The 7,877-nt window shown below is 32.3% G+C and overlaps 1 long non-coding RNA gene and 1 other non-coding gene across 3 annotated transcripts; both read right to left on the bottom strand.

The window, feature by feature from the left end:
- Positions 1-3,192: 3,192 nt before the first annotated feature.
- LOC132046238 (uncharacterized) lies at positions 3,193-7,396 on the bottom strand. Of its 2 annotated transcripts, XR_009412667.1 has the most exons (4): positions 7,013-7,396; positions 4,242-6,861; positions 4,081-4,158; positions 3,193-3,558 (listed from the first exon to the last, which is right to left on the bottom strand). It is a non-coding gene; the product is annotated as an uncharacterized LOC132046238 (long non-coding RNA). The 2 variants fall into 2 exon arrangements; XR_009412666.1 differs by having other exon boundaries at positions 4,242-7,396.
- LOC132046239 (small nucleolar RNA Z267) lies at positions 5,808-5,874 on the bottom strand. Its single transcript, XR_009412668.1, has one exon. It is a non-coding gene; the product is annotated as a small nucleolar RNA Z267 (small nucleolar RNA).
- Positions 7,397-7,877: the final 481 nt, after the last annotated feature.

Here is a 7,877-nt window from a genome sequence, read left to right as displayed (position 1 = left end):
GTTTGGTTTTCAAGGTCCCTCTAGATGCTCTTGTTGTACAAAAGGACATGAAGAAACTGTTGATCATATTTTTTTGAGGTAGACAAATCAAAGAGAATGGGGAAATTTTCAATCAGATCCAGGGAGTTCCACTAGGATCTAGCATTAGGCACAATCACATGAATTGGTGGCTGATGAAGTCTAAAGGTGAGGTAAATACCCTTTTTCTCCAAAGGTTAGCAATGTTATGAAATATTAGAATACTATGTTGGATGTCCAACTCCTAAAAAATTAACTCCCACTACTCTTTTCCATGATATAGCTATCAAATGTCCCACCTCCATGATCTTCCCCAGAAATGACAATAACCTTCATAGTTATTGTCATGTTTATGATTATGCCACCTTTTGACTACCATCACTCTTCTCACATTTTGTGTTATTTTCTTAAGAAACACCTTAATTATATAATTGTATCTTACTAGGACTATAAAAGTAAAAGTTATATGTTTTGTATCAAGACTATTCGATGATTGAAAAACCCGAATAGGTGATGTACTTATACATTTGAGAAATACTTGGATAAATAGGAAGATGTACTTATACATTTGAGAAATACTTGGAAGAAATAAGAAGGCTCTCATCTCTTATCTTTCTATTTTATTTCTTTCATCCTTTAATATTATTATTTTAGCTTATTTCACAACACGTTATCAGCACGAAGCTCTAATCTTCAAACTCCGATTAATATATTAATCTCTTCGACTGTGAGGTATGTTTACTGTCATGTTCCTTCATAATATCAATATGCTAACATGGTAACAGAAAGCTTTGATAATTTAACTTTGTTCAAGGTGAATTATCAGTACTACTGCTATTCATTGTTTTTGGTATGTGGAATCGGCTTTCCTTCTCTAAAATTGGGTTGATGTTTAAACTCTTTAATTTTCTGTTATAAATCAAACAGAACAACGTGACAAATCTTGCTACTAAACTGATGCAGTCTATGTGGATAGACTGTAGCTATCACAAACATTTGAATTTCTTAACATATGTAAATAATTAATTTTTCATTCTTTCGTTGGTAAGAATTCTGTAAGTGCTTTATAATTCATTAGTTCCTCTAGAACTTTACAAGTTTAGAACGACATGTCATTTATCCTAATCGGAAAAGGTATGTTAATATTGGTAACAACAATTTTGATCGAGGAGTATAGGTTGTAAAATTTTTATAATGGCTTCACAGTATTGTCTTAATTGATCCATGAGTGATGATTGTATAATTGTTAGTCGGATCCTTCATCTGTTTCAATTAGTTCCTTTAATCTTACTTTTCCAGTGATGAAAAAATCTGCACCTAAATCTAACTAAAGGCGTTTCAGTTTTTATGTTCACGGTATATGAAAACAGAGAATTTCGATAGGATGTGATTATTAGTTTTTGATTATCAAACCAGCGTTTTACATTCTTAACGTATGACCTCGTTGTCGACTCAATTAACTTGACTCAAATGTCAAATCGAATATGATTAATTTTCTCTTTGTACCATATGAGAACATAAGTGCCTTTAAATTGTGTTTTGTTTTCTTTTTTAGAAATAAGGTACGTAATCCCAAATCATATATGACAGTAATGGGGCTGGTTAACAAACATGACATGATTACTTTATATTTCCTATTCAAAGATGATATGAAAATGTGTGATTTTCTGTGTGATTTTCTGTGCTAAGTCTGAGAAGAATAATGCTTACCGCACTTGTGCGCTAACAGTAAACTTAGTTTGTATATGCAAGCATTACTTCCGTAATATGATGGTTTTCCTTGGGCTTGGTTACTCGAAACATTAGTTGATGGTAAGAGGTGGATTCAAGTTCATCGCACCAAGAGGTTTTAAGACATTGGGGTCCTAATGCATCAAGATTAGGGCTGCGTATCGGGTTCGGTTCTGAATTCTGATATAAAAGTTATCGGTTAAACTTATCGGTTATTGATTTGTAGACATGTTAAACCGTTAAAGAACTGTTAAGATATCAGTTACTGAGTTATTGGTTAATCGGTTGTTGATTGTTATCGGTTCAACCGTTAAGATTTCACAAAAAATATTTTCAAGAACAAAGAACACATTTTCAAAACTGAAAGTAGCTTCAAAAAAAATTATTATTACACAACACAATAGTCCATCCAGTTGAGGCAAATATCTAAAGCATATGATCGAAGTAGAGAACTCTTAAAGGTACCAATTTGTGAAATTCAAGCATGAGAACCTGATCGGTTTTAATGGATACAAAAGGAATGGAAGAAGAGTAAGATAGTGAAAAGAACTTCAAATGGCTCAAATAAGAAATATTACTGCTACATCTTCCATAAGAGATGCTCTGAGAAATAAAGTGAACCTTAAGTTTAGTCAAGTTACTTTATATATGAAAAGGTTTAATTATAATTAAATAAATGGTTAGCGGATTATCGGTTCACCCATTAACAAAAGTTGTCAAACCGATACCCCAATAACCATAGGACACCACCCGATACCGGAACCAATAACCCATTAACTCGAAGCATTAACCCAATCACTACAAGAAATTTGATTATCAATGACGAATTATTTTGTCACTTAACCATCATATTTCGTCACGAAAAATCTTCCGTGACGAAAAAAAAAATTGGCCAATCGTTCGTCCCTAAATGTGGGTCGCTAAATGTATACAGAGACAACTTAGTGTTTCATAGCTAAATAAAATTGTATTAGCTACAAAATTATTTTTCATCCCCAAATGCATAATATTTGTGACGAACTCATTCGTCAAAAAAGTACATAAAAATTGTAGTGGAAAGAATATTTTCGTTGCTAAAAAGGTTATTAATGCCGACGAAATTAATGTTTTCGTCCCTAAAAAGGTTATTAATGCCAACGAAATTACCTTGTCACTAAAACTTTTGTTTAATTAGTGACGATCTCAATTGTCTCTGAAGTTATATGCATTTTGTAGTTGAACAAAAGCAATTTTGTCACTAAAGACAACCTTTTATATACGAAAAACCATATCGTCCCTAAATATATAAATTAGTGACAACTTTGCTTTTACAAAAATGACTTACAATTTTGTAGCTGAAACCTATCATTTCGTCGCTAAAAATATTATTTTCACTACAAAAAAATGTCACTATAAATTGTTGTGATTAGTGACAAAGAATTGTCATAAATTCAAATATAAATAGTAGTCAAAGAATGGATTACATTATAGATTAGTAGGCAATATTCCTGGGACAAAGACTATGTTTTGTCACAAATATAGTCAATTTTGTGACTAACTAATAGCTCCTATGACAAAAATGTGATTGTCTAGAAAAATACAATGTTATCTAATCATTGTGCTTTCTCCTCTCTTGTGAGTTCCTTCTACTTGTTTGAAGAGAAGGAAAATTTCGAGCAATTATTCCCTACTCATTTGATAGCTTTGCTATGAAATTGCATTAAGTGACCTCCCTTCACCAACTGAGATCTCTAATATCATTTTTGTTTCCGTAGACAACATTGATCTTTCTTCTGGCTTTTACACGAACTTACTTGTTTCCAATTGAATCTGCATTTATTTTATATAAAAAATCAATTGAAAATACTATCTAAAATGTAAAAAATGATGGAGTATATATCTGTTAGTAATTTCTATATTACAACTAAAAACTTATCCTTACAAGTTTAATAGAAGTGAAAGTTTATGGATTTCTAGGATATCATCACAAAGCTTACATTCACAAACTACTTTACTTGGCAGCATAAACTCCATCAATATATTAATGAAAACAACTAGGGGAACCTATGTAGGCTTTCTCACATTAGAATCACACATGGCAAGAATTATAAGAGTAATTACATGTAATTATTGTATATTATCTCATTCATTCATTTCACTGACAAAGAAAAAAGAAGATAAAAGTTTTTTAAAAAATGAAATCCAAACAATTCTTTAAAACACAAAGAAACAAGGCATCGACTTGCAAAACAAACACAGTTGACCAAGCTTTATCTTCTTTATTCCATAACAACTTCAGATGATACTAACTATAAAAGAATTCAATTAAGGAGGAAATTTAAAGAAACTTACCAGAGGTCCTAGTTCTGGAAGTATGATTATCCTCTTTTTGTCCCCAGGGTCTCATGTCTCTAATTCCTTCCTCAATATCTGCAATCATACATTTTTCTTATTGCAAATTGTTTTTTGAAGTGGTAAAAAAGTTACGACATTGTGTGTTTTCTTAGGATCACCTGGGACCAATGCTTTAGTGCCTATCCGAATGTTTACAGGATAACCTTGTAGGTATGTATTGTCAATACGACGTCCAGACTAAGTGGAAAGTGACTTGCCAATGGTAAAAGAAATTCGGGGATGAATGCAGCAATTCAAAGAATCAGCAACAAGTAATATGTTTATCATTTCTTCAATTAAACCTTCCTTTTTTCCCCTTCAATTTGTAATCTCAGTACCTATTCAGATAAGAAAATCCCATTTATCTTTTGTTTCTTTGTAAATAAAGTGAAATATGAAAGGATCATAACTAGGCCAAGGTGCAAAGTTAAATTACACCCAATCGGTGCAAAGTTAAATTACACCCAATCGAGCTTAGTAATTTAATAACTAGCCCAAGTCAGCTTTGTTACGTTCATCAAGAATGCATATGTCAGAATAACTACATAGTACTTAAAAAGTCCTATCTCTGTAAAGGAAAAATTTTCACAACGATCTTCCTTAGTCAACTTTATATAACTCAAGTGTGAAAGCTCATAGTGACTTATGTTCTCTGTTCAGTAATGGCAAAGTAAGGAACCCAGGTAGTTAAAATTGAATCATATCAAGTAAGTGGGATTTTGTTTCGGTACTCTAAAATCCATAAAAACCAATCAACAATTACATACTTCGTCCGTCACTGAAGTATGTCTAGCATAAGTCTAAATTGGGCAGAGGAAAGATATGTTAATAAATAGACCACTGAAACAGCCAAAGCACATAAATGTCTAGCACCAAGGGTAGAGAATCAACTTTTTAACACTACGAAACCGAAAGGCTTTTAAAAAGGTCCACCAGAGCCGTAAAGAGATTTTGACTATAACACATTCTCAAGGACTAACACGAAAGAATTATGGAAATATTTTCATAAGTTAGTTCCTTCAAAGACTGGCACAACATCCAAGTTTTGCTTTCTTGATATTCGGCGTTATTCCCATAATAAAGACGTCCAAGAACCATCTTATTGCAAACTAAAAAAAGTAAAAGACTACACTTCTAGCCATCATCACCTGTGCAGTGACAGTTTCTACAAGATCAAATGATACTTTTGAATGCAATAACATACAAAACAAATACATAGATCATATAAAAAAGGATTAGAAAAGGAAATGTTTTCTCCTTGCTTCTTTTTACCATGAATGTACCATATCAGTTACAAGACTCCGGTAGAGCAATGACAAGACCACTAAAGTAGTTTCCCAATAGGATGTAATTAAAATAAATGACAATCTAATAAAAGTAAATCACAGCTTTTCGGGAAAAAGAATGGTAGAAGCATAATGAATTTCAAAAATAGCAGGACCAACAAAAGGACTAACATCTTGAAATTCCATTGATTATATAATCAAAATAAAATCCGGAATCCCAAGATATGTCACTACAAAGGTTTTTCCTTTGGCAAAAGTACATCAGAAACCTCAATTAATTAGCTTAAAATCCAATAATCAAAACGATGAGCTATATGATTGTTTCATGAAATAAAGAGCAAAGCTAAATAAAGTTTACAAAAATAATTTTAAAAAAGAAGAAGGAATTGATAAAGCCTCAAACCTCAGATTAAAAGCTTTTTCATACTAAAATACTCAAAGTATATTTAATACCATCATAGGCTGAGTCATGGAATTGAGCTGATAAGTGAATGCAGAATGCAGGAAACACAATTTACACAATCTAAGGGGACACCAAATAGGGATGGAAGAAAATACAAATCCAACATATGGATTTCTCCTATAACTTTTTTTTTTTTTTTTAAAAAAAAGCGAATCCGCTAGGCGGAGTGCCTAGAGCTAGTTTTTTTTATTAATAAATAAAAATGAACCTCAAAGACAAGAGTACAAGTAAGGGGGGCTAGACCTTACCTTACTAATCCTAATGAGGTAGTGAACCTCTACTACTTAACAAGCATAAAGAAAATAAGAACTAGAGAAAACTAGGTGTTGAAACCAAACCAGATACTTCAAGGCAGAAAAACTATCAAATGTCATTTGCACAAAAACTATAAGAATCATGACAAAAAATTACAAAAAAATAAAAAAAGTACAGATAAAAATTGAATGTGAAGAATCAAAACTGAAAGATAACGAAAAAGAGAACTTGACTAATATAGAAGGTTTCTTTGTAAGAGTTAGTAATTTCTTTGAGTAGTAAGCTACAGTAATTATTAGGTGCTATCTCCTTTAAAATTCAACAATCGTGTGAACCACTTTTTGTAATAATAAACTAAAATAGAAGAAAACTTAAAAACCTCAACACTCTTGTGAAAACAACGTCTACCCATGAGAAACAGAGTGGAAGAAAATAGCAATAACATCACAAAGACTGAAAATAACTAACTCAAAACATCTCAAGTCAGTTAATTTTTTTCAAACACTCACCTGTTATCTTTATTAGACACTACGTATGACTAGCCTTCTCCAAATTCTACGAGAATGAGTTTTCTGGCTTCAATTATTTTGCTTCAGTAGTTCTTCCTTTGGCCTAATTAAATTTGCATCAACAATTTGCATCTAACTGAGCTCAATATATTTGCTTCAGTCTAACTCTTATGGGAAAAGACCTTTTGGTGAAGTCTGAGTTTCAAAGACTTTGTGGATGATAAATCTGTGGTAATGGACGATAGATAAATGGATACTTCTATGTTGGTGCAAATACAATTAGTTGATGTAACAAAATAAAAAAGATCATTGAGCAGATAACCAAGAAATTAGCAAATTATGTCTAATTGAAGATGGATAATGGACAAGAATCTTACAATCGGAGGGATTAAGGATGCTAGGACCAATGCTTGCCACCCTGCAACAGATCAAGTAATTCAGATTACATGAAAATTATACTTAGGCTGAATACTTTTATAAGTTCGATAGGTATATATGCACGTCTAAAACTAACTTACACATGACAATGATTACATCCTAAATCATTTAATAGGTGCCTCAGAGTTTGTTTTAATGTTCACTAGCGTCTTGGTACATTATGGCATGTCAGTCTTCAAGATGTAGTGGTTTTGTATGCTTAACCAACATGTGCCTCCTTGCTGCTTTTTACCGTGAATGTAACATATTAGTTACAAGACTCCGGAAGAGCAGCTTCATTTGTTTGTGGTAAAAACTTCATGACTCTTTAATCATGGCATAATCCAGTGTAAACTGAATCAAACCACATCTCCATATTCAGTGTAAACTTCAACTACAACAGGTATATGATTGCAGAGGTTTGTGGACAAAAATAGAAAGTAAACTAAGGTATATGATTAGCAACAACAACAACAACATACCCAGTATAATTCCACAAGGTAGGGTCTGGGGAGGGTAGAGTGTACGCAGATCCTTACTCATACCTTGGGAGGTAGGGAGGCTGTTTCCAATAGACCCTCCGTTCAAATTGATTTGATCCAAGAAACAACCATTTTCTCTCAAGGAAAAAAATACTCATTTGCAAAATCACAAAAATAAAACAACCCAACAACCAGAGATCAACTGAATCATTATACTCCACAACCAAATCCCCCAATAATAAATACATAAATCAGCCAAAAAAAAAAAATAGTAAAGGGAACATACAGAAGTAAAAATATCTGAACTTTTAATCAAAGAATCATCGGTTTGATCCAAGAAACA

This window comes from Lycium ferocissimum, unplaced genomic scaffold (genome assembly GCF_029784015.1).
Source record: "Lycium ferocissimum isolate CSIRO_LF1 unplaced genomic scaffold, AGI_CSIRO_Lferr_CH_V1 ctg9997, whole genome shotgun sequence".
Classification (NCBI taxonomy): domain Eukaryota; kingdom Viridiplantae; phylum Streptophyta; class Magnoliopsida; order Solanales; family Solanaceae; genus Lycium; species Lycium ferocissimum.
Note: the sequence above shows the minus strand (reverse complement) of the source record. Positions and strands in the feature narration are given on the sequence as shown.